The following is a 26,767-nucleotide window of genomic DNA, read 5'->3' on the forward strand; positions in this document are numbered from 1 at the left end:
ATCCCATTTACACGTCAGTCGAACTCTGAACTAGAGTGCTCGGTCTTTGTGTGTGAAAAAAAAAAAACACACACGTGGCACCCACGACGGTCACCATTTTCGCTTTGTGTTAAAGTCACAAGCCTCTCACTGAATGCCATTTGGCCATTTAAAGAAAGACTAAAGGCTTCGCAATTCATCTTCCGTCTTGGAGAGACGTGACGTCATCGGGACGTTGCCACCTTGGTTTCTTCCTTCGTGGCGTGATCCGTAGCATAAGCTCCGGGTTGTCCTCGAGTTCCCCGAGTGGATGTTCATCCTTTCACGCAACTTCCGTGTGTGTGACTGGAAACTTGCGCTGACTAACTCCGGCTCAAGCCGCTAGTTAACCATTACCGATCGCGTGCTAAGGCATTGTGTCATCTTGGGTTGTTGCTTTCGAAACAATGAACGTGGGCTTTCATTATAAGCCGTGTGCTTTTTGTGTGCTGATAAGCTGCGCGGCATCACCTGTTGCCTATGCAACCGAAAAACCTAGAGAGCTTACCTTAATTCATGATAGTTAGAAAGAGCGTGTTAAATTTAAAGCTTCCGTATTCGATCGTTTTCAAAACGCCAACATCTCGATCATTCTTTAATGCTTTATGCCTGGTATTTTTAACCAGTTTGGGGATTTACAATGTGAGACTAACAAGTTTCACCGCCGGAAAGCGGCGGCACTGCTATACAGCAACACCGCCACCTTCCACCATTAAATGTGCACAACACCTTCTGTTGAATTAAACTGACAACCGCTTACAGTAACCACAGTTAATTAACGGATTTCTTTTACAAAATGAAGTTTATTAATTGATTGCTTGGCTGTTTTAATCACTCTGGTTTTCTTTCTTTTTTTTTAAAGAAAATGGAAAACTTGACTTGATTTTAATTTTTCAGAAAAAAATGTTTTTTTTAAATACATTTATTTTGGAATTATGATTTTCTTATTTGTTTATTTTAAATAGTATTTTTTTTAAATTATTTTTTAAATTCTTTCTTTGATTTTTTTTGGTGGAATTTATTTATTTCTTTATTTATTTTTTGGGGGGGGGACATTGTTTTAATTTTAATTTTAATTTTATTTATGTATTTATTTTTATTTTTAATTCTTTGAATCGCTTGTTTTTGATGCCTCTTCACTTGACCTAAAAGCCACACCAGTACTAGCCATACAAGCAATCAATTAATTCACAAGTCTAATCATAAGTACATTTGACTTTTACCCAAAGTTAAACAAAACTTATGTGGATCAGCTGAACGCCTAAATCGCTTCACCAATTGAATTGACTTGCAATGATAGCCATCACACACCGTCAAATCAAGTTGCTTAACTAAATTATTACTAATAATAATTTATTTATCCAAACTAAATAAATTAATTGGTTAAACTAGTTTCAAATTTAGTCAACAAGCTGATTCGTCCACTCCACCAAGTGCCCTTCGAAACGCTAATCATGGCGGAACTTCCAGAAAGTGCCAATCAAGACGACAATCTTGACACACTGGAAGAGTTCGTCAGCAATTTAACTAGGGACCTTGTCCCGGGCTATGCAGAGTCCATCAAAAATGCTGGCCTCGAAGACCTCAATGATAATATCGCACAACTCATGAGTGACGCCAAGCACAAAACATTACAAAATAAAAATCTTGCGCGAACTCTTGGCTGCATGGTGCTGAACTGGTGGAACCAACTCAAATAGAGCGACTGTGAGTCTGGTGAAAACGCAGACTGGAAGCTGAACAGCATAAACAAGTCCAGTTAACTGGACAATTAAAAGAGACCACCGCGCGCTTAAACTTGGCCTTTTTGATGTTGAAATGCAATACGATGATGCGGAGGCTCGGATAGCCGACCTCACTGCTGCAGCTGAGGCTGCACAGTTGCTGCCTAAAGACAGCGGCAGATTAAACTATGAGGATGATAAAACAACCCAAGCCCTTACCTCAAGCGAATTAACTTCCGGAGGTCATTATAACCAACTACTTGACGCTTACGCCGAGATTGCCCACTTAAAAGCTAAATTGGTAGAATTAGCCGACCGACCGTCTAATGACCAAGTGCTTGATTTACGGGCCGAACATCAGCGAGCAACTATTCTGCTGCGGCAAGCTTCCGATGACATCCACCGGCTCACCGAACGCACCGACACACTCAAAGTGGAACGCTCCAAAGAGATGGAACAGTCGTACGGGTTCAAAACACAGATGGTAATCAGGAAGACGGACCTGTCCCACCTCCAGCAACAACTCCGGGACCAAGAGCATGAGTTAACCCATGTCAGGCGTGAGCTACAATTAGCTCAACAGCTGTCCATTGACTCTCTGACTCATCCCAGTGTTCTGGCCCCTGCTACAGACAGCTTGCCCCCCCCCCTCGCCAGAAGTCTCACAGAGCCCTACAAAACATCTCCGACCTTTGGACCAGAACCCACCTTCAGGGGGCGCCGTGCGGTCTCCTCACAGGTGGCAGCCCCACCAGTCACAGTTCACCTATTCGACTCACCCCCCACTCTCCCTCCACCCAGCGCTTCTCCAGGTATGACTCTAACAGACTTAGACAAAGTGGCGCGCAACATTCCAAGGTTTGAACCTAAGCCAAACGGGTCACACGACAAAGCCGCGTACCTTGGAGACCTCGAATTTCACCTTAAACGATTCCCTTCTGCTACTACGGACGACAGACTGTAACTTATCAAAGTTACATCTAGCCGAGAAGTCAGCAGCTTAATTGAACGACAACCGGCTCATGTGCTGGCCGATTACCCGGCCCTCTGCCAAGCATTGTCTCAAGAATTTGATGACCCAGAGGCCGCAACCGGCTATTCTGCGGCCCTCACAGTTAAACAGGGGAGACTTGAGACACCCCAATCTTATTACTGCCGGTTGCGTAAATCGTACTTTGGAAATTTAAATGAGCCGAATATGGAGGAGGACAAAAATTTCAAAACACTGTTTGTCGAAAACCTACACCCTAACACCAGCCACCAGCTGGGCGTAGCAGCGTGCCTGCGCACACTGTCCAATGCCCAACTGCGTCAACTGGCCGCCAATGGTTTTGCTAAAAAAAAAAAACCTTCCCTCTAAAGCACAAGACTCAGGCGTCTTCTTTACGAACGCACCACCACAGATGGAATTAGGGGGCGCTACGTACAACACGCGTGACACCAAGTTCTGGCGTTGTTAAACCAGACAATCAAAAGAAGTCGTTTAACCCTTACAACCAATATCGGCCCGCGTACAACAATGGACCCTAAAACGACAAGTGACAACCTGGAAAAGGGCTCCCGAACCAACAGCTCTCAAAGGGAATTTAGTGCCGTGGCAGAAGAATTACTTGAGGTGCTTCGCAGCCTGTCCACAAAGATAAAGCGGGACCCATCATTATGACTAGGCCTGACTGAGTCGAACAGGGCCACAGAGGACGCAATAGGTCAACCAGGTAACGTCCATTGTTCCCCTAATGACCTGCCAAGTGCCTCCGTGACCCCGGCCGACTCCTCGACGACCTCACCCCGCCATGACCTTAGCGGACCACTTTGTGACGACCAATCCCTAAACCTCTCTCGTGCTGTCCTAATCGTACGACTAGACTCAGGCGAGGCCCCTGACTCGCGTGACATCATGCTACTAAATAACGTTCTGCCATTCCGACAGCTTTTGGGTGAACTAACCGCTAATAGTACGTCCCGAAAGTTCTATTTACCTGTTACGCTTGAGCATGAACTTGTCCAAGAAGCTCTGATTGACCACGCAGCAGACATCACTGTTATGTCCCATGCTATGTTCAATCAACTTCTGACATTGCCAGTGGGCGCGACCTTCAACTGCAACGCTGCGCACTAACTATCCGTGCATTTTCAGTGACTAATACCGAGCTAAACACCGTATCTATACTCCACTAGACAATTGGCCCCATGACATTAGTACGTGTCTCCAATTGAAACCGTCTCCCTGCTCATCGGCCAAAACCTGCTCTGCCGGTTCGAGCCACTAATCTATTACAAAAATCTTCAGCTGTGGGCGGAGGTGCAACACGCATTACCACCACCAACTCGGGAACTGTCCTCAGGCCAGGGACCACTCGGAGGATGGCGATCTGTCAGGCCGCACTCCTTCAAGTAACGACACCCCCATTGACGACATCGCCGAGTCCCTTGTAGCCACCTCGCCGCCACTGAACCGACGTAGAGAACTTGACATGTTTCTCTGCCATCTTGTCCAACCACCGCACGAAGAGCGCTACGGCCCCAATGTTGCTGGTGGAATTAATTTGCATGACTGCCCAACAGACAACGTCATCCTTGCCTTGTGGGCTGACAAATTGGCAATCTCTCAGGCACTGTTTGACAACCTACGACTTAAGCATCCTGACCTTCAGAAAAACGACAGCGTTTGCGGGTAGTGCTAACCAAACACGGTGCGTCATTCGCTAAAGACTCACTAGACTGCAGCCTAACAGACTTGCACCTGGGCCGCACTCCAACCCATCGAATACAACCGCAACAGGTCGACGATCTTACAAAAGGGGGGACTGCACCTGCGATACAAAGCAGGCCCGCCAGGGTTTGCTCCTGGGACACCGGACGTTTGAGGCCAGTCGACCCCCTAATACATACAAAAATTGCGGCCTTCGAAAAGCAATTTGTGGACTCTGCCCCTAAACAATGGACTGCATTTTCAGCCATCACGCTGAGATTCATAGTGACTTCCCTACAGAGATGGCCCGCTCCGTCGAGGGCCGCTACGTCATCTTGCTTTTTCCGTGACTTTCACACATGCATGGCTTCAACAGCACAGGACATGTGGGTTTTGTCTCTCCTTAGAGACCTCAGACTCCCCGTGCCCTTCTCTGGAACTTGCAAAGTGCACCTCCATGCTGTTGTACCCACCCTAGCCACCCACTTTTCCCACACCTGGTCCCCGGCTCTTTTTGGTCACCTGCAGCATCCACTGGTGATGTGAAGGTTCCCAGCCTTCCGCTTGTGTTCCACATTGTTCGTGATGGCAAAGTTGCCTGCCTTTCTTTTGATCTTTCTGTGGCTCGCCTTGACCGGCGCTCCTTCTCTTCTTCCTCCCTGCGCGCTGCGCAAGCTTGATTTCGGTTTCTCCTTAACTTTGCACCTGCGCATTCGCATTATCGTGGACTTTGGTTATTGCGCCTCCGTGAAGCGCACTTCACCGCCATTCGTGGCCATTCGTGGCCTCACGGTGAGAAAGGGGGGTCACACAAGACTCCGCCCATGATGCATCATCACCACTGAGGATGGTCCACACACTGAGACCGGACCGGTCAAGCAGGTTCGACCTCCGTGACAGCATCCTTGCCACGCCAAAGACCGCACCATGTCCGCCAACACAGACACCCGACCGAGACACTGGTGAAACCGAACGTGCTGCTCCACCGCAAACCAAAAACATAACGACTGAAATAACAGGTATCTGCAGCACCCCCACCGGTGACGCGTGTCGCCTTAGTGCCGTCGGGACGTCCACCAAAACCAGCTACGCAGGAGCCACGTGGTCTCGCAAGGCTATCCACCATACCGCCTTCGACACCACTCACATGCTCCAGCAATTAGAAACATTTGTTGGCAATCAGGCCGATCTCAGTGGAATCCCCAGACGTTCAAAGCAATTTGTAGGGGGCCTACTCATGGCTGCCGCCTCCCTTGGCACATTGTTTAGCACATTGTTTAGCATAGGAACCTCCTCGGTTAACACCATCAGCTTAGACACGGTTAAGAAACAAATGGGTGAACTCCAAACTGAAATTCCTAACATCCAACGCAACATGGAGAGACAAACCGCTAACCTCCAATCGTTCGGTGAGACACCCAAGGGCACTATCCTTGTCCTCAACACTCACAGTGTCATCCTGAACCAAACTAGACAGAGCATAAGTAAACTACTGTCGGTGGTCCAAATGGATTATGCTCACACACAGATTGTTACCACATTGATGAATGACATGCTACGTGAAATCTCTTCGTCCATAGACCACTTAACAATGGGTAGAATCCCTCCGTATTTGGTTCACCTGAGCTTAATCGAAAGCATCCTGTCTAAAGCTTTGGCATAAAAACGGGGAGAACATGCAAACTCCACACAGGCGGGGCCGGGGATTGAACCCGGATCCTCAGAACTGTGAGGTTGACGCTGGCGGGTCAGGCTTCCGAGTGTTCGGCCGGCCCGGACCCCACCGGGAACAGGTGGATTTGGCAGAAAGGAAGAAGGAAAAGGAAAAAAGGAGCCCAAAATCTTCTCAGGCAGGACGGCCGGAGCCCGGGTGTCTCGGCTCGCAAGACGTTCGGCAAGACGTTGTGCCCGCTTCCGTCCCCCCGGGGTGAGCTCTGGCCCCCAAAAATGGTGGCTCGGAGCGCTTGCAGGATGCTCTGCAGCCGGGGATGGTCTGATGTGTCCTCGTCACCTCGTGGTGAAGTGGGCGTCCTGCCTGGGCCGGTCATCCCCAAGTTGGTCGGGTGAGACAAGAGCTGCCCAGAGAGCATAGCTCCGGCCTTTTATGGCCGAAGTGAGCCAAAATGGGGTGGTTTAACCTCCCCCTCCTTCCTTTCCCACCACCTTTGAGACAAAAAGGGGAGCTGGACCGCCTCTGAGTGTTAATTTTCCATTTTGGAATTATTTCGTGGTTTAAAACCAGTGGAATAAAATATTAATTATTTCATTTCAGATAACAAGACCATTTTCCCGCTTTGCATTGTCCCACGCTCATCCTCTTTAATCCCTGTAATGAATGTTTCAAATGTTATGTGATTGTTGAGGACACTACTATTTTCAATGTAGTATTTGTGTGGTGTGGAGTAATGCAGCCCTATGGGGGGCACAAGCCAGTGCAAACTGTAGGCCGGTCCCAAACCTGGATAAATGCAGAGGGTTGCGTCAGGAAGGGCATCCGTCTTAAAACTTTATGATAATATGAGCGTTCATCCAAAGAATTCCATACTGGATCAGTCGTGGCCCGGGTTAACAACGTCCGCCACCGGCGGCGTCAACCTGCAGGGCGCCATTGGAAATTCAGCTACTGTGGGTCGAAGTCGAAGAAGAAGAGGTGGAAAGTGGGTTCTTTGGCAGAAAGAGAAGAGGAAAGCACAGAGCCTAGAACTGAATGTGGGGACTTTGAATGTTGGGACTATGACAGGAAAATCTCGGGAGTTGGTTGACATGATGATTAGGTTGATATGTTGTGTGTCCAGGAGACCAAGTGGAAAGGCAGTAAGGCTAGAAGTTTATGGCAGGGTTTAAATTATTTTACCATGGTGAAGATGGGAAGAGAAATGGTGTCGGCGTTATTTTCAAAGAAGAGTTGGCTCAGAATGTCTTGGAGGTGAAAAGAGTATCAGATTGAGTGATGAGGCTGAAACTTGAAATTGAGGGTGTTATGTGTAATGTGATTAGTGGCTATGCCCCACAGGTAGGATGTGACCTAGAGGTGAAAGACATTCTGGAAGGAGCTAGACGAAGTAGTTCTGAGCGTCCCAGACAGAGAGAGTCGTAATTGGTGCAGATTGTAATGGACGTGTTGGTGAAGGAAATAGGGGTGATGAAAAAGTGATAGGTAAGTACGGCATCCAGGAAAGGAACTTGGTGGGACAGATGGTGGTAGACTTTGCAACAATGGCTGTAGTGAACACTTTTTTTCCAGAAGAGGCAGGAACATAGGGTGACCTACAAGAGCGGAGGTATAAGCACGCATGTGGATTACATCTTGTGCAGACGAGTAATCTGAAGGAGGTTACCGACTGTAAGGTAGTGGTAGGGGAGAGTGTGGCTACACAGCATAGGATGGTGATGTGTAAGATGACTCTGGTGGTGGGGAGGAAAATTAGGAAGACAAAGGCAGAGCAGAGAACCATGTGGTGGAAGCTGAGACAGGACGAGTGTTGTGCAGCTTTTCGGGAAGAGGTGAGACAGGCTCTCGGTGGATGGGAGGAGCTTCCAGAAGGCTGCACCACTGCAGCCAAGGTGATCAGAGAGGCAGGCAGAAGAGTACTTGGTGTACCTTCTGGCGGGAAAGGAGAGAAGGAGACTTGATGGTGGAACCATACAGTACAGGAAATCATACAAGGAAAAAGGTTAGCTAAGAAGAAGTAGGACACTGAGAGGACTGAGGAGAGGCGAAAGGAATACATTGAGATGCGACACAGGGCAACGGTAGAGGTGGCAAAGGCCAAACAAGAGGCATATGATGACATGTATGGCAGGTTGGACACTAAAGAAGGAGTAAAGGATCTATACAGGCTGGCCAGACAGAGGGATAGAGATGGGAAGGATGTGCAGCAGGTTAGGGTGATTAAGGATAGAGATGGAAATATGTTGACTGGTGCAAGTGATGTGCTAGATAGATGGAAAGAATACTTCGAGGAGTTGATGAATGAGGAAAATGAGAGAGAAGGGAGAGTAGAAGAGGCAAGTGTGGTGGACCAGGAAGTGGCAATGATTAGTAAGGGGGAAGTTAGAAAGGCATTAAAGAGGATGAAAAATGGAAAGGCAGTTGGTCCTGATGATATTCCTGTGGAGGTATGGAAGCATCTAGGAGAGGTGGCTGTGGAGTTTTTGACCAGCTTGTTCAATAGAATTCTAGCGTGTGAGAAGATGCCTGAGGAATGGAGAAAAGGTGTGCTGGTGCCCATTTTTAAGAACAAGGGGGGATGTGCATAGCTGTGGGAACTATAGAGGAATAAAGTTGACATGAAGAGAAGGAGCGCCGGTCAAGGCGAGCCACAGAAAGATCAAAAGAAAGCCAGGCAACTTCGCCATCACGAACAATGTGGAACAGAAGAGGAAGGCTGGGAACCTTCACATCACCAGTGGATGCTGCAGGTGACCAAAAAGAGCCGGGGACCAGGTGTGGGAAAAGTGGGTGGGTAGGGTGGGTACAATGGCATGGAGGTGCACTTTGCAAGTTCCAGAGAAGTGCACGGGGAGTCTGAGGTCTCTAAGGAGAGACAAAACCCACATGTCCTGTGGTGTTGAAGCCATGCATGTGTGAAAGTCACGGAAAAAGCAAGATGACGTAGCGGCCCTCGACGGAGCGGGCCATCTCTGTAGGGAAGTCACTATGAATCTCAGCGTGATGGCTGAAAATGCAGTCCATTGTTTAGGGGCAGAGTCCACAAATTGCTTTTCGAAGACACGGACAACCATTCGCACTCACATTCACACCGTCACTGAGTGGGAACTGAACCCACGCTGCCTGCACCAAAGTCAGGCGAGTGTACCACTACACCATCAGTGACATCTTTATTTGCCAAGTACGTCCAAAAAACACACAAGAAATTTGTTTCCGGTAGTTGGAGCCGCTCTAGTACGACAACAGTCAATTGACGGAAAACACTTGTGAGACATAAAGACATTGAGAAAAACAGTCACTGAGCAATAAAGGGTTGCTAGTTATCTGGTAATGCCGGTACAATTTGTTATTTTTTTTTTTGACAATTGTGCAAAAAGATGCAGAGTCCTCAAGCACTTAGAGCAGTTTGAATGACGAGTATAGCAATAGTCCGGTGCAATGACCATTGTGCAAAGGGCGGCGAGACTTCAAGGAGTGTATGCAGTTTAAAGTGACTAGTAGCGCGATAATCTGGGACAATGTTGATTGTGCAAATGTTACAGATACTTCAGAGTCAGTGTGCAAGTGGGACAGATGCTTCTCTGGCATGAGTGGCCAGTATTGGTCAACAGATATGCAAATAGTGCAGCGTGGCGAGACTACTACAGTGAGTGCACGAGTATGTATAATTGGACAGAATCGACAGAAACGTGAAAACAAACTCAAGACAAAAAAATTTGCAGCATGTTGCAATGGAATTGTAGGTTTAAGGAGTTGATTGCAAGAGGGAAGAAGCTGTTGGAATAGCTGCTAGTTCTAGTTTGCAATGATCGGTAGCACCGAGCTGAGGGAAGGAGCTGGAAGATCTGGTGACCGGGATGTGGACGGTCCGAGAGGATTTTGCACGCTCTTGTCTTAGTTCTGGCAGCGTGCAAGTCCTCAAGGGTGGGTGGGTGGTGGGGTACTGACAATCTTTTCAGCAGTTTTGATTGTCCGTTGCAGTCGGAGTTTGTCCTTTTTTGTAGCAGCACTAAACCAGACTGTGATGGAAGAACACAGGACTGATTCGATGACCGCTGTGAAGAACTGCCTCAACAGCTCCTGTTGCAGGCCGTGCTTTCTCAGTAGCCGCAGGAAGTACATCCTCTGCTGGGCCTTTTTGAGGGCGCAGTTGATGTTGATCGCCCACTTCAGGTCCAGAGACTGTAATTCCCAGGAACTTGAAGGTCTCGACGGTTGACACAAGGCAGCTGGACAGCGTGAGGGGCAGCTGTGGCGAAGGATGCCTCCTGAAGTCCACGATCATCTCTACAGTCTTGAGCGTGTTGAGCTCCAGGTTGTGTCGACAGCACCAGAGCTCAGGCCGCTCCACTTCCTGTTGATATGCAGACTCATCACCGTCTTTGATGAGGCCGATTACAGTGGTGTCATCTGCAAACTTCAGGAGTTTGACAGCCGGGTGCGTTGAGGTGCAGTCGTTCGTGAAGAGAGAAAAGAGCAGTGGAGTGAGGACACAACCTTGAGGTGCCCCAGTGATGATGCTGCGTGTGGATGAGGTGGTCTCCCCCAGCCTCACCTGCTGTGTCCTGCCCGTCAGAAAGCTGTAAATCCACTGGTATATGGCAGGCGAGACGCTGAGTTGGAGAAGCTTGGAGGAAAGGAGTGCAGGGATGATGGTGTTGAACGCTGAGCTGAAGTCCACGAACAGGATCCTCGCGTAGGTCCCTGTACTGCTGAGGTGTTCTAGGATGAAGTGCAGTCCCATGTTGACTGCATCAGCCGCAGACCTGTTCGCTCGTTAGGCAAACTGCAGGGGGTCCAGCAGGGGAGGTGTTACGCTCTTGAGGTGGTCCAGCACGAGACGTTCAAAGGATTTCATGACCACAGATGTCAAAGCGACAGGCCTGTAGTCATTCAGACCCAAGATTGTAGGTTTCTTGGGGACTGGAATGATGTTGGAGCGTTTGAAACAGGATGGTACTTCGCACAGTTCCAGAGATCTATTGAAGATCTGTGTGAAGACTGGAGCGAGCCGGTCCATGCAGACTTTGAGGCAGGATGGGGACACATGGTCTGGGCCTGCCGCTTTGTTAATCTTTTGTTGTCTGAAGATGTGTCTCACATCCTGTTCGTGGCTGGTTAACGCAGGTGGGTATGGGGTGTGAAAGTGTCCTTTTCCAATCTGCAGTGGAAGGTCTTTAAGTCGTTGGCTCGAGTGCTATTGTTCTCAGGTTGGGGTGATCGTTGCTTGTGATGGGTCAGCGATTGGAATGCATGCCAGACTGATTTAGAGTCGTTAGCGCTAAACTGTTTTTCCAACTTTGCTGCATAGTTTCTCTTTCCAATGTTAATTTTCTTTAGTCAGCTGGTTTCTAGCTCGATTATACAGGGCCCTGTCCCTGCTCTGATATGCGCCTTCCTTAGCTTGGCAAAGTTGCTAAGGTTTGGCAGTGAACCACGGCTTGTTGTTATTGAATGTGCGAAATGACTTTGTTGGGACACACATCATCACACAAAAACTAATATAGGATGTCACACTGTCCGTATATTCATCCAGGCTGCCAGATGAATTTTCAAAGACACTCCAGTCTGTGCAGTCTAAACAGCTTTGAAGTTCTATCTTTGCTTCATTGGTCCACTTTTTTACTGTTTTCAATGTAGGCTTCACGCATTTAAGTTCTTGCCTGTATGTCGGTATGAAGTGAATTTAGCAGTGATCAGACGACAGGCAATATTCGCCAATGATTTTTCAAAGCCATGACACTACATTTTTTAAGAGTACATTTTCTGAAACATAATTCGTTATACTTAACGTTTAAGTACAATACATCTTTAAATTCACAGAATTGGTTTTAAACATGTATCAAGGTTTTTCATTAAGTACACTTTCTTATATTTACAGGCTAATGTTAAAAATGTGCATAATATTACAATAATAAATATTTTTTTAATACAATTAAACCGCCGCATCATGTCTGATGAACACTCAGGCTATGTTGCTATATTTTAATAATGTTTCATAAAATATTCTAATGTAAGTACATCAATCATGCTTAGCTCAATACGATTGCATTTAAATTAAAATAATTGGTTTTAAACGTATCAAGGTTTTTCATTCAATACACCTTGTTCTTATATTTACGTATGTACATTAATTTTACAGTTGCTTAATATATTAAATATTTTTTAATAGAATTAAACCTCCGCATTTATGTTGCTCTATTTAAATAATGTAAAAAAATATATTCTAATATATATACAGCAATTACGCTTAGCACATATTGGGTGTATTTCAATTTTAAGTACAATCTGTTTGCATTTAAAAATAGGAATTTTTAAAAACATGTTGATGTTATCCATTCATGAAGTATACTTTTTTTGGGGTATATTTATGGATTTGGGTTCATATTCAAAATATACATAATTTTACAATGCCTTACAAAATAGACTTAGAATAAAACCGCTGCCTCATTGTTGTATTTATCTCTATGTTGTAATTCTCTGTCATTATGTGGCATTATAACACCATGGTGTTTTGGGTCCCAATCTCTTCGGCAAAGATGCCAATCAGGCCCCATTGCAGTCATCCAAATTTGTTGAGTTTCTGTTCCATTTAAATGATAAGATTGTCTAAGATTTTCCATTTCCTCAACAAACTGGACAATGTCTACTTTGTAGGGTGTGATGCCGGCTACGGCCTTTTTCATATACTCATTAGTCCAGGTCCTATAGACCAAAAGAGTTTCTTTGTGGTATTCTTGTACATTTGGATTTGCCACCTCAATCATCGGATATAAATCCATGTCTCCCTCGTCTGAGGTTATATTTGTTATTTTGGGAATGGGAGAAAATGTTTCTCCCATAGTTTTAGACCAATTCATTTGTACCCTTCCTGATCGTAAAATTCGTTGTGTTTGTGACTCTTGAGTTGGAGGAAGTCCATGAGGTGGCAAAACCGGGTACAAGGGTGCTGATGCTTTTGTTTCCTCATTTGTTTTACAACTTTCTTCAATCATCTTTTTCTCGCTAATTCTTATTATTGGTCCTGTCTCGTCATCTTCCTGTCTTTGAAACAACATATTTTTATGCCTACCTTCCTGCTCTTTTTGTTCATTTGTTAAGTGTTTCTTTTTCTCCCTTTCTTTTTCTCTTTTAGACGCCATGTTTAACCAGAAGAGTAAGTCGTCAAATCCATCTTTTTGTATTTGTGATATATCATTTTTGTGTCGACACTTTATTTCCTTTTGAAGTTGAACTATTTTTTGCGAATTTAGCTGGCCAGCGAAACCGTATTTGGTTATCCACGTGTTTAAATGTTCTATTTTGGAAGGGTTTTGGATTTGAACATATTTCCAATCTTTACACGTTAGGCCTATTTTTGGATCCGGTTTACTGTTATTTATTCCCATTTTTGTGAATTTGGAAGTCAGTTCATTTGCACCTAGAGTGACCTAAATACTGACTTTATTCAAAAATGACAGGGTGTCAATAAATGTCTTAGATTTGGTAATTCTGAAGCTTCTACCCCAGTTGGGGCGGAGAATTCTTGCCTCTGCTTCCAAACCCAGTTGTCACTTACAATCCAGTCTTATACATTCATACTTTTACACATTCACACGGTATTAGTAACGTTTTTATAAACACACGAAAACACGGAAACACAGAAACACAGAAACACGGAATTTAAGTACGTACAGGACTCCGCCGTCCTCGCGGAATTTGTCGGACACCGCCGTCCTTCTTACCACTTGCCAGTGACTAGTATTACACAAGGTTTATTCTGGCGCAGACTTCTTCGTTGCGCAATTCACTCACTCTTTTAATCCTTTTTCCTAAAAAATTTTTTTTGAAATTTAACTCACCAAAGTCGTCTTCAATCCTGTGGATTGTCGGCAACCTTCGGATCCCAGTTGAGAAGAACGAAGACCAGTCCCGGAAAGGGTCTCAATTGCCGTGGCCACGGTCTCTTAACTGGATGTCGGCTCCACAACTGGAATCTTCGGGTGTGTTGACATCCGGCTCGGAGGACCAATTTAATGTTGGATTTATCTTACCCAACATTATAAAAAATAGACACAAAAGGAATGAAGACGCTGGTTTCTTTTTCTCATGAGGAGGGAGTATGGGAGATTGTTCAGATTACAGCCTCTCAATACGCTCTAAACAATCTCTCCCGTCGCTCCTGTATTTATTTGAATAATAGGGAGGTTTCTAAGTTTACAAGACATAACGTACTAAGCTACAAGACACAACACACTAAGGGTAGGGTTTCAAGGTGAAAACATGGGACCAACACCTGCCACGTCCCGGCCACGTCCTTCTCTCTGATGATTCCTGCTGAGTCATCTTCTTGAAGGCGAGACATGTTCCTTTCTCAAAATGGTCCATAATACTAATGCAAGCTAAGCAAATAAATGATAACTTCTACAATATATTTAACACTCATGTTTGATGGCCACTCAGGCTTTGTACCACGGTGAGAAAATTGTTCTTTCATAGAGCTATCGAGTTTAGATTGCACCTAGAGTGACCTAAATACTGACTTTATTCAAAATGACAGGGTGACAATGAATGTCTGAGTTTTGGTAATTCTCAAACTTCTACCCACACGGGGCAGAGGATTCTTGCATCTGCTCCCAAACCCAGTTGTCACTTACAATCCTGTCTTATACATTCATACCTTTACACATTCACACGATACTAGTAACGTTTTTACAAACACACGGAAACACGGAATTTAAGTACGTACAGGACTCCGCCGTCCTCGCGGAATTTCTCGGACTCCGCCGTCCCTCTTTTACTTGCCAGTGACATGTATTACAAAAGGTTTATTCTGTCGCAGACTTCTTTGTCGCGCAATTCACTCACTCTTTAATCCCTTTTTTTTTTTTTAACTCACCAAAGTCGTCTTCAATCCTGTGGATTGTCGTCAACCTTCAGATTCCAGTTGAGGAGAACGAAGACCAGTCCCGTAAAGGGTTTTACTTACCGTGGCCATGGTCTCTTAACTGGAAGTCGGCTCCACAACTGGAATCCTTGGGTGTGTTGACATCCGGCTCGAAGGACCAATTTAATGTTGGATCTATCTCTCTCAACACCTATAAAAATAGACACAAAGGAATGAAGACGCTGGTTTCTTTTGCTCATGAGGTAGACGTATGGGAGATTGTTCAGATTACAGCCTCCCATCACGCTCTAAACAATCTCTCCCGTCGCTCCTGTATTTATTTGAAATAGGAAGGTTTCTAAGTTACAAGACATAACATACGAAGCAACAAGACACAACACACTAAGGGGAGGGTTTCAAGGTGAAGACATGAGACCAACACCGGCCACGTCCTTGGTCAAGGCGCCCTTCTCTCTGATGATTCCTGCTGAGTCATCTTCTTGAAGGCGAGACATCTTCCTTTCTCTCACGGTCAGCAAGCAACCATCAAAATCGTCTATAATACTAATGCAAGCTAAGCAAATAAATGATAACTTCTACAATTTATTTAACAATGGACAACGCCCCAACTTCATTGGAATTGGGATTGTATATTCTATGAATTCGTTTGAAACTCACCCATGGTCATATGGCTAACCAATTTGTCAACAGGTTGTTTACAGGTGTAATGACTGAGTGAATTTTTATACTTGTATTCCATATTCTTATCAATTTTTATGAATTTTTCTTCAGGACAGGCCTTAAAGGCGTGTCTACGCATGCACTGTCTTTATTATTATTTTCATGTTCTTAAACAAATTACAGATGTTGCTTTTATTACTTTCAATGTGTATATATACACAATGTAATATACATGAATCCTGATAAAATTATTCTGTTCCTTACTCCAGTACGATATTCTTTTCATCCTTGTACTCTCTGTTATTACAATCATAAATATAAATTCTCTGGAGACCTCCAGCGTTCACTTCTGACAATTATACGCCTGTGTGAAGCCTCCTTTTTCCTACGCCACGTGGGTGTTCAATAAACAGACAAACAAGGTCTAGTCACACACTTGACTTAGGGTAAGGGATCCATTGAGTTTGATCTGGACTTAGGTTTTTTGGAACGAGGCTGTACATCACTGAGGCTGTGATGTACTACGGGTGCGTGCGGGCGGGCGTGGGTGCGTGATTGCGGGTGTGCGTGCGTGCGTCCCTCCCTCCCTTAGGATGAAAGAGAAGTCATGAAACTTTCATACCTACCGTATTTTCACGACCATAAGGCGCACCTAAAAGTCTTACATTTTCTCCAAAATGGACAGGGTGCCTTATAATGTGGCGCGCCTTAAGTGTGCACTGAGTTCCAAAATCTGTAAATGTTGTTGTGTGACTTTAATGAGCGCTCCGCTTGACTGACACGCTGCTTATATAGAGGAAAGGTGGACGTGACTGAGTACAGCATGCGGACGTAAAGGGGGAAGGGTACGCGTGAAGGAGGACGCTAAAGGCACGCTAGGTCCATCCATCCATCCATTTTCTGAGCCGCTTCTCCTCACTAGGGTCGCGGGCGTGCTGGAGCCTATCCCAGCTATCATCGGGCAGGAGGCGGGGTACACCCTGAACTGGTTGCCAGCCAATCGCAGGGCACATACAAACAAACAGCCATTCACACTCACATTCACACCTATGGGCAATGTTGAGTTTTCAATTAACCTACCATGCATGTTTTTGGGATGTGGGAGGAAACCGGAGTGCCCGGAGAAAACCCACGCAGGCACGGGGAGAACATGCAAACTCCACACAGGTGGGCCGGGGATTGAACCCCGGTCCTCAGAACTGTGAGGCTGCTGCTCTAACCAGTCGTCCACCATGCTGCCTACATTTCAAGTATTTATTTGTTTATTTTTACATAATTTGGGCTTCCAACTCATTAAACCTACAAAATTAGGAATTAAAAAATGTTTAATACTGTGAAGAAATCACCATTTACTTCTCAGTTTTTGTAGAAAAAAAAAAGAAATTAGGTTCACATTAAATCATTCAAAATATGGTACTTTCAAAATGATATGTTAATCTTCAATACTTGGTTGGGAATCCCTTTGCTTTAATCACTGCCTCGATGCGCCGTGGCATTGAAGCAATCAGCCTGTGGCATTGTCTGGGAGTTATGGAACCCCAGATTTCCTTCATGCTGTCAATTTGTCTTTGTTTTTGGGTCTGGTGCCCGTCATTTTCCTCTTGATAGTACGCCATAGATTCTCAATGGGGTTGAGATCCGGCGAGTTGGCTGGCCAGTCAAGCACTGTGATGGCATGGGCATCAAAGCAGGTTTTTGTGCTTCTGCCGGTACGGGCAGGGGCCAGGTCCTGCTGGAAGATGAAATCTGCATCTCCATACAGAGCCTCAGCAGAAGGAATCATGAAGTCCTCAAACATTATGGTAGACTGTCGCAGTAACCTAGGATTTAAGAAAGCAGAGGTTACCAACACCTTCACTGGACAATGCACCCCAAATCATGACTTGAATGAATGAATCATGATCCAGTGAGTCCGCGTCACTCACAGCGCATTACATAGCTAAATACGTGATTATTTTTATATAAAGTGGTCCACCCTGTCTTCATGTCCCCTATCGAGTCAGTCCCTCTACTCATTGGACAAGACCAACTGGTCGTTTCATGCCCGATTGACTATACTCAGTGTGAAATTTGGGCACAAGTGCGATGGCCCTTGCCACTGTCACCATACACCAAAGCAACCGCTCACTGTTGCGCCCTCGGCCTAACTCAGGCGCTGCCTCTACTTTAACTTCGGGCACCAAACCCACAGCCAGATGACAACCTAACAGAAGGGGCAACCGAACCGGTTTTACCCAAACTGTCCACAAGTGGTTGCTTTCATGACGCTGGACCTTCAACCTTTTGAAGACCGCCTACTATGTGGGTGCCGAGGGTATTTAGTGTTTGCAATGTGGCATTTGTGTTGTGTGGGGTGAAACGTGTCATCCGGTTCAGTGGACAAACAGATTTGATATCAGACATTCAAATTCGAAGAAATACAATCACTAGTGACATTGGTGTGGTGGTAGACACTGGGAGCATTCATGCAAAGTTCTTAAAATGTCACGCAACATTCAAATTTGGTGAAGCTGGTCCCAAATGTTGTCGATGTTGGAAGTAACCTTCCATCGCCAGTGGGTGTCGCAGTGGGTGTCGGTGGTGTCTTGAATTCCATTTCAAAGGGCAAATGGTCCTTTGAACCTTTATCTTGGCATGTGGGACCATCGGATTTTCAAACGTTTTGGGTCGGTATGTTGAGTCCTGCACACACAGGGGGTCTTCTGATGACTGGGAGTCCAGGTTTCTGGGGTAACTGTTAATTAATTTAAAGTCCGGGTGAGAAACCAGCTGTCCTGTGCTTCCCTTTTGATGATGAGATTCTTCAGACTGGCTGGTAATTAATTTAGCGTCTGTGTGAGATAAATTAGGCATTCTTGTGGCTGTCTGTCACAGCGGGGCGGCTTGGAAGAATGCAGAAAAGTCAGAGATTTGGGGTTGTGGAGACTCGTGTCTTCCCATGGGCTCACCACCTGTGGGAGGGGCCATAGGGGTCGGGTGCAGTGTGAGCTGGATGGTGGCCGAAGGTGGGGACCTTGGCGATCCGATCCCCGACTACAGAAACTGGCTCTAGGGACGTGGAATGTTACCTCTCTGGCAGGCAAGGAGCCCACACTCGTGTATGAGTTCGAGAAGTTCCGACTAGATATAGTCGGACTTGCCTCCATGCACAGCTTGGGCTCTGGTACCGTTCCTCTCAAGAGGGGTTGGATTCTCTTCCACTCTGGAGTTGCCCACAGTGAGAGGCGCCGAGCAGGTGTGGGTATACTTATTGCTCCCTAGCTCGGCGCTTCTACGTTGACTGTTGTTTGTGCCGATGCACCAAACAGCAGTTCAGAGTACCCACCCTTTTTGGAGTCCTTGGATGGGGTGCTGGAGAGCACTCCCGCTGGGGACTCCATTGTTCTGCTGGGGGACTTCAATGCTCATGTGGGCAATGACAGTGAGACCTGGAAGGGCGTGATTGGGAGGAACGCCACCCCCCCCCCCCCCCCCCGATCTTAACCCGAGCGGTGTTCTGTTATTGGACTTCTGTGCTTATCACGTATTGTCCATAACGAACACCATGTTCAAGCATAAGGGTGTCCACACGTGCACTTGGCACCAGGACACTCTAGGTCGCAGTTCGATGATCGACTTTGTGGTCGTGTCATTGGACTTGCGGCCGCACGTCTTGGACACTCGGGTGAAGAGAGGGGCGGAGCTGTCAACTGATCACCACCTGGTGGTGAGTTGGCTCCGATGGTGGGGGAAGATGCCGGTCCGACGTCTGGTGGAAAACCCTGTCAGAAGGAGTTTCAACTCCCACCTCCGACAGAACTTTGCTCATGTTCCGGGGGAGGCGGGGACATCGAATCCGAGTAGACCATGTTCCGCGCCTCCATTGCTGAGGCGGCCGACCGGAACTGTGGCCGTAAGGTGGTTGGTGCCTGTCGTGGCGGCCATACCTGAACCCGTTGGTGGACACCAACGGTGAGGGATGCCGTCAAGCTGAAGAAGGAGTCCTATCAGGGGACTCTTGAGGCCACTGATGGGTACCGGCTGGCCAAGCGGAATGCAGCTTTGGTGGTCGCTGAAGCAAAAACTCGGACATGGGACGAGTTCGGTGAGGTCATGGAGAACAACTTCCGGACGGCTTTGAGGAAATTCTGGTCCACCATCCAGCCTCTCAGGAGGGGGAAGCAGTGCACCATCAACACTGTGTATAGTGGGTATGGGGCGCTGCGGACCTTGACTCGGGACGTTGTGAGTCGGTGGGGAGAATACTTCGAAGACTTCCTCAATTCCACCGCCACCCATTCCCATGAGGAAGCAGAGTCTGGGGTCTCTGAGGCGGGCTCTCATACCTCTGAGGTTGAGGTCACCGAGGTGGTTAAAAAGCTCCTCGGTGGCAAGGCCCCAGGGGTGGATGAGATTCACCCGGAGTTCCTAAAGGCTCTCGATGTTGTGGGGCTGTCCTGGTTGACACGCCTCTGCAACATCGCATAGACATCGGGAACAGTGCTTCTGGATTGACAGACTGGGGTGGTGGTGCCCCTTTTTAAAAAGGGGTACCGGAGGATGTGCTCCAACTACAGGGGGTTCACACTCCTCAGCCTCCTTGTTAAGGTCTATTCAGAGGTGCTGGAGAGGAAGTCGAATCTCAGATTCAGGAGGAGCAGTTTGGTTTTTGTCCTGGCAGTGGAACAGTGGACCAGCTCTACAAGGTCCTCGAGGATGCATGGGAGTTTGCCCAACCAGTCTACATGTGTTTTGTGGACTTGGAAAAGGTGTTCGACCGTGTCCCTCGTGGAGTCTTGACAGGGGTGCTTCAGGAGGATAGGGTGCTGAACCCACTAATACGGGCTGTTCGGTCCCTGTACGACCAGTGTCAGAGTTTGGTCCGCATTGCATTTCTGGTGAGTGTTGGACTCCACCAAGGTTGCCCTTTATCACCGATTCTGTTCATAACTTTAATGGACAGAATTTCTAGGTGCAGCAGAGACGTAGAGGGGATCTGGTTTGGTGGCCTCAGTATTGCATCTTTGCTTGATGTGGTTCTGTTGGCTTCATCAAGCCATGATCTCCAACTCTCACTGGAACGGTTCGCAGCCGAGCGTGAAGCGGTTAGGATGAGAATCAGCACCTCCAAATCTGAGACCATGGTCCTCAGTCGGAAAAGGGTGGAGTACCCTCTCCAGGTCGGGGATGAGATCCTGCCCCAAGTGGAAAAGTTCAAATATCTTGGGGTCTTGCTCACGAGTTAGGGAAGAATGGAACAAGAGATCGACAGGCGGATCGACGCAGTGTCTGCAGTGATGCCGACTTTGTATCGATCCGTTGTGGTAATGAAGGAGCTAAGCCAAAAGGCGAAGTTCTCTATTTACCGGTCGATCTACGTTCCTACCCTCACCTATGGTTACCAGCTGTGGGTCGTGACCGAAAGAACAAGTTCCCGGATACAAGCGCCCGAAAATGAGTTTCCTCCGCAGGGTATACGGGCTCTCCCTTAGAGATAAGGTGAGAAGCTCGGTCATCCGGGAGGGGCTCAGAGTAGAGCCTCTGCTCCTCCGCATTGAGAGGAGCCAGATGAGGTGGCTCGGGCATCTGTTTACGATGGCCCTTGGACGCCTCCCTGGTGAGGTGTTCCAGGCAGGAGACCCCTGGGACGACCTCGGACACGCTGGAGACATTACGTCTCTCGGCTTGCCTGGAACACCTCGGGATCCCCTCGGAAAAGCTGGAGGAAGTGGCTGGGGAGAGGGAAGTCTGGAATTCCCTGCTAAAGCTACTGTCCCCGTGACCTGACCTTAGATAAGCAGAAGAAAATGGATGGATGAATTTTGGGGATTTTTCACATTTTAGACTGTATGTATATGTCATTGAATGAGAATTTGAATGGTACCAACTTTTTCCTGGGGCTGATGTTTTTGGTTCTTTTGGCTTTCATCTCAAAGGATGGGACTGAAATGTTTTTATCTCATTTATGAATGAGTAGATGTTTCACATACCGTTCCTTTTTGTGGTTTTTATTATTTCAGTTTTATAATTTGATGAATGATACCAACTTTTTCCTGGGGCTGATGTTTTTGGTTCATTTTGGCTTTATCTGAAAGGAGTAGAAAAACATTTCAGTTTTTCTCATTTATGACTGAGTAGATGTTTCACATACAGTTCCTCTTTGTGATTTTTATTTTTTTCTATTTTATGATTTGATGTTTATGCCCTTGGTAATTTTATTCATTAAAGCCATTTTCTGGTTTGACAAAAATGTCCCTTTTATTTTAAGAATGAGTCACTATGTTGCAGATATAACACTTTACTAACAAAGCCTATAATTAGTTTACTCCTATTCTTGAAAGGTTGTTTTTGCTATAACATAATAACAGGTCCTGACTGTCGTATAGACCGTTGAATAATCCTAGGTCAGTAACAAGTGCAAAAGATCAATAAGAGGAGGAGCAGCTTTAAAGAAGTGTTTTTAGATCTTCACCTGACATCTACTAAGTTTATTCTGTCAGGGCGTGGGCTAATTAAAGCAGGGCTGACGCTTCATAGGTAGATGTTAGAACCTAAGCGAATTTCACATTTACGCAATACAAACAAAAGTGCTTTCAAATACCCACTCTAAATTTGAGCAGAAAACAAGTCAAGGTACGAGTTTGTACCTGCCTTATTGATGTGCAGAGAGAGCACAGCGCTAAAGCTCCATTTATAGGTCCAAATTGCTTTATTATGACATTATCTGGGAAGGATTAATTCAGGGGTTTCAAACTGTACCCTTGTGTCAACCCTGTTTCTTTTATCTGAAATTCGTATTATTTTTTGCCTAAAAGAGCAATTTTGATTGTCTGTCAAACCTTTAATGACTTATTTAACTCTTATGCAGCCAATGAATGACCCAAACATGATTTAAAGTGAAAGCTATCTAGCTAGATGATGTCTCGTAGTTCAAGTAATATCAGCTACAGTGAACACATTTTCTTCATAATAGTAATAAGAATGTAAGAATCCTCGTGAAACTATAATCATAGTAAAAAATCTGATGATTTTGCTGAGACAAACAAGCTAACATGTTCTACTGCTGTTTCATTGAATTTTTTTTGTCTTACAGCCTGGTGTCTTGGTTCGGCAGCCTATCCCTTGAAAACAAGAACTCCCTCTACCACATTCATAGGTGGGCTAGTCGACTCATAAGTGAGACATAGCTGAACCTAGAAGCCCTGCTTTATAAGCAGTTACAGAGGCTAGTTGCATTTATCCTAGATGACTCAACACACTAAATGGAAAATTTCAACTTCTTCTGCAGTTTTATACCCTCAGCAGTTAAAACATTGAACACTACACAGTAATTAAGATACTGTTGTTCCTTGTTTTGTGCTGAATTTCTAACTGATGATTTTACAGCCTTCTTAATCGATGTATTTGTCATGGGTGTGTATTATGGTTGTTGTCTTCCCCCTGTCTCTTACACACCTGCTCATGAAATCATCTTCCCCACCTGTGCCTCGTTCACCCTAATTACCCCATGCATTTAACGTCGTGTCTCATTCTTTCTGGTCGCCAGTTCGTTGTACCTTGTTGTCACATTCCAGCATTCCTTGTTTCCACGTCACCGAGTCATAGTAAGACTAGACCCTGTTCTGATTATTGGCCTTGCATTTTTGCCTCATGTTTTTGGATACTGTTGCCTTTTCGGATTGCCTACCTGTGTACCGACCTCTGCCCGTTTATTAAACCTCTCTTTTTGAAACTGTCCATTTGAATTGGAGTCGTGCATTTTGGGTCCTGTCCTTTGTTCCCTTCATGACAATGAACTGGCCATAACATCGACCCAGCAGACTCAGACCCGGTGCGCATAGCCCTTCAAGCGCAGGGTCAATGCATCTCGAAGCAGGATGAGCAGCTTGCTGCCCTCCACCTTCATCTAAAGGGACTGTCAGAGCATCAGGACACTATGATGAGACAGGTGGCCTCACAGTTTGAAGTTCTAATGAATATGCTTAAGAACAAGGAACCAGCTGGCACAGCACCCGATGCCAACACTGTACCGCCGTTTCCATGTGAATCAGTCACCATGCCGCCACCTGCCACCTCCGCTGCTGTCTGCCCACAGAGGTTCTCTGGAGATTCTGGGAATATTAAGCTGTTCATCACTCAGTGCGAACTCCACATTGAGCTGCAGGCAGCTTCCTTCCCCACCGAGCGGGCAAAGATTGCTTTTGTCATTTCCCACCTGATGTCTCGTAGTGCGGAGTCGTGGGCTACTGCTGAATGGAGCCGCAATTCTGCCGCGTGTCAGATTATGCGATTGAGTTTCGCATTCCAGCAGCTGAGAGTCAGTGGAATAACAGGGCACTACTCGGTGCATTTTTTTCAAGGACTATCCCCCGCCGTCAAGGATCATTTGGTCCCACTTGACCTGCCGACATTGGACATTCTCATCACTCTCGCCATAAAGATCGACAAAAGGCTTTTGGATTGCGAGCTGGACGGAGATCGGCGGAGTCTTGCGCGACATGTTGAATATGTATGTTTTTGTCTATTTGGACGATATTTTGATATTCTCCCCGGTTGAGGAGAGTCACATTATTCATGTCCGCTCTGTGTTGCAGCGGTTACTGCAGAATGAACTTTATGTCAAGGCTGAGAAATGTGAGTTCCACAAGGCGTCCGTTTCTTTTCTGGGTTTCGTGGTGGCTCAAGGTGAAGTCAAAATGGACCCTTGCAAAGTTGACTAATTGGCCCACTCCCACGTCACACAAGGATGTACAAAGGTTCTTAGGGTTTGCAAACTTCTACAGAAAGTTCATTAGACATTTCAGTTCAATAGCCTTGCCTTTGCATGATCTTACCTCGCCACAAAGACCGTTTGTGTGGAACCCGTTTTGTCAGTCAGCTTTACAGAGACTAAAATCGAGCTTTACCTCCGCTCCCGTCCTCACTTTGCCAGATCGCAAACAGCAGTTTGTTGTGGAAGTTGATGCGTCTGATGCCAGAATAGGAGCAGTGCTCTCCCAGAAATGTCTCAAGGATGGTAAATTACATCCTTGTGCTCATTTCTCTAAAAAACAGACTCCAGCCGAGAGAAATTATGACATAGGTGACCGTGAACTGCTGGCTGTCGAGGTGGCTTTGGTGGAGTGGAGGCACTGGCTAGAAGGGGCTCAGACACCATTTTTTGTATGGACAGATCACAAGAACCTTGGGTATCTTAAGTCTGCTAAAAGATTAAATGCTAGGCAGGCTAGATGGGCTCTATTCTTCACAAGATTTAATTTCATGTTATCCTACCGACCTGGTTCTAAAAATGGTAAGCCAGATGCTTTATCACATATTTTCTGCGAAGAGAATTCTTTGTCCGACCCTAAAACCATTTTGCCCAAGTCATGTTTTATTTCTGCTTTTTTTTGGGACATTGAAACTGTGGTAAAAGAGGCTCTAAATAACACTCTTAGCACTGAAGATTGCCCTGAAAACAGGCTTTATGTGGTCCCGACCTTAAGGGGAAGAGTCATCCACTGTGCTCAAACTAACCAGACTGTATGTCACCCAGGCATTGCCAAAACGCAATCTATGGTCGAACAGTGCTTTTGGTGGCCTAATGTTAGAAGGGATGTTATCAATTACTTCAATGCTTGACAGATATGCGCTGCTAACAAGCCCTCTCGTCAACGACCTTCTGGGGAGTTGCGACCCCTGGCAATACCACAACGTCCTTGGTCAGACATTTCTGTAGACTTTGTGAGAGGATAACCAGCCTCTATAGGAAATACCACCATTCTCACAGTTGTTGACAGGTTCTCTAAGATGGCACACTTCATTGCACTGCCGAAACTCCCCTCAGCTAAAGAAACTGCCGAGTTGATGATAAAACAGGTATTCAAGTTTCATGGTTTCCCCAAGAATGTGGTATCTGCTAGGGGCCCCCAATTTGTTTCACGATTTTGGAAGGAGTTTTGTAGTTTAATAGGTGCTACTGTCAGTCTGTCATCTGGGTTTCATCCTGAAACCAACAGAGCCAAAATCCTGGATTCAGAAGCTGGTTTGGGTCGAGTTCTCTCTCAATTCTCTCCCCTCTGCATCCACTGGTCTATCGCCTTTTCACATTGGGCCTGGTTACCAACCATCTCTGTTTCCTGCCATAGCCCCAGAATCCACGGTTTCCAGCTGCATTGACCTTGATGAGACGCTGCAGGAGGTCCTGGGAGCGAGCCCGCCAAATGCTGCAACGCCAAGGACGGTCCTACAAGATTGCAGCTGACCGTAGGAGGACAGCGGCCCCGAACTACAATGTGGATCAGCGAGTTTGGCTCTCCACCAAGCATATTCCACTCCGGGTGGAGTCCCGGAAGCTCGGTCCCAGGTTCGTTGGGCCCTTCCCCATCACAAAGGTCATCAATCCTGTCACCATGGAGCTCAGGCTCCCAAGGTCGATCCGTGTCCACCCTACATTTCACGTCAGCCTGCTCAAGCCAGCCCGGGAGTCCCGCCTTCCAGGCCCTCCCCCGTTTCGTGGATGGGGGGCCTTGTCTTCACGGTGAGGAGGCTGTTGTCGTCTCGTCGGAGGGGGAGGGGGTTTCAATATCTGGTGGACTGGGAGGGCTACGGGCCTGAGGAACGTTCATGGGTGCCCTCTGGGTTTATCGTGGCTGACTCACTCATTCGGGACTTCCATAATGCACATACTGGGGCTCCGGGGCCGTCTGGGACCGGCCGTTAATGGGGAGGGGCTGGGGGGGGGGGGGGTGTACTGTCATGGGTGTGTGTTATGGTTGTTGTCTTCCCCCTGTCTTGTACACACCTGCTCCTGAGAGCATCTTCCCCACCTGTGCCTCGTTTACCCTAATTACCCCATGCATTTAACCTCGTGTCTCATTCTTTCTGGTCGCCAGTTCATTGTACCTTGTTGTCACGTTCCAGCATTCCTTGTTTCCACGTCACTGACTCATAGTCAGACTCGACCCTGTTCTGATTATTGACCTTGCCTTGTTGCCTCATGTTTTTTGGATACTGTTGCCTTTTCGGATTGCCTGCCTGTGTACTGACCTCTGCCCGTTTATTAAACCTCTTTATGAAACTGTCCATTTGAATTGGAGTCGTGCATTTTGGGTCCTGCCCTTTGTTCCGTTCATGACAGTATTGCCGTGATAGTT

General features: G+C 46.5%; 1 long non-coding RNA gene across 1 annotated transcript in view; it reads left to right on the forward strand.

Moving 5' to 3' along the window:
• Positions 1–26,767, forward strand: part of LOC133469341 (uncharacterized) — an 85,236-nt gene that overhangs the window by 37,311 nt on the left and 21,158 nt on the right. The window contains exon 2 of the long non-coding RNA XR_009785681.1: positions 22,726–22,788. This is a non-coding gene — a long non-coding RNA (uncharacterized LOC133469341). The remainder of the gene's footprint in view (positions 1–22,725; positions 22,789–26,767) is intronic.

The sequence above is a fragment of the Phyllopteryx taeniolatus genome, chromosome 19, assembly GCF_024500385.1.
Source record: "Phyllopteryx taeniolatus isolate TA_2022b chromosome 19, UOR_Ptae_1.2, whole genome shotgun sequence".
NCBI classification, from domain to species: Eukaryota; Metazoa; Chordata; class Actinopteri; order Syngnathiformes; family Syngnathidae; genus Phyllopteryx; species Phyllopteryx taeniolatus.